This window comes from Aulostomus chinensis, chromosome 1, assembly GCF_037954235.1.
Source record: "Aulostomus chinensis isolate RoL2024-O1b breed Wild chromosome 1, RoL_Achi_v1.0, whole genome shotgun sequence".
Taxonomy (NCBI): Eukaryota; Metazoa; Chordata; class Actinopteri; order Syngnathiformes; family Aulostomidae; genus Aulostomus; species Aulostomus chinensis.
In genome coordinates, this window is record NC_141320.1 from 18,744,628 (window position 1) to 18,745,655 (window position 1,028).

The window sequence follows — 1,028 nt, forward strand, 5'->3', positions numbered from 1 at the left end:
GGTAATGATCTCAAAATGATTCGACAGTGATGTAGTAAGAATTGCTAATGAACTCAAAATGATGCTAACATTAATGGAGTGAAAGTTTCGAACAACCTCAAAGTGATGCTGACAGTCATGTAGTAAGAGTTGCTACGAACCTATAAAATAATGCGACAGTGATGTCAGAAGAATTGCTAATGATCTCAAAATGATGCTACAGTGAGTTAGTAAGAATTGCTAATGATCTCAAAATGATGCTACAGTGATTTAGAAAGAATTGCTAATGAACTCAAAATGATGCTAAAATTAGTGGGGTGAAAGTTTCGAATAACCTCAAAGTGATACTGACAGTCATGTAGTAAGAGGTAATACGAACCTCAAAATATTGCGACAGTGATGTCGGAAGAATTGCTAAAGATCTCAAAATGATGCGACAGTGATGTAGTAAGAATTGCGAATGAACTCAAGATGATGCTCAAAGTAATGGAGTGAAAGTTTCGAATAACCTCAAAGTGATGCTGACAGTCATGTGGTTTGAGTTGCGAGTAAATAAAAAATGATGCTGACAGTGATGTCGTAAGAATTGCTATTGATCTCAAAACGATGCTAACAGTAATGTAGTGATAGTTGCTAATCAACTCAGTGGTGCTTACAGTAATGTAGTTGGAGTTTCGAACAACCTCAAAGTGATGCTGACAGTCATGTAGTAAGAGTTGCTACGAACCTCAAAAAAATGCGACAGTGATGTCAGAAGAATTGCTAATGTTCTCAAAATGATGCTACAGTGATTTAGTAAGAATTGCTAATGAACTCAAAATGATGCTAACAGTGATGGAGTGAAAGTTTCGAATAAGCTCAAAGTGATGCTGACAGTCATGTAGTAAGAGTTGCTACGAACCTCAAAATAATGCGACAGTAATGTAGTAAAAGTTGCTACGAACCTCAAAATATTGCGACAGCGATGTCGTAAGAATTGCTAATGATCTCAAAATGATGCTAACAGTAATGTAGTGATAGTTGCTAATCAACAAAGTGATGCTTACAGT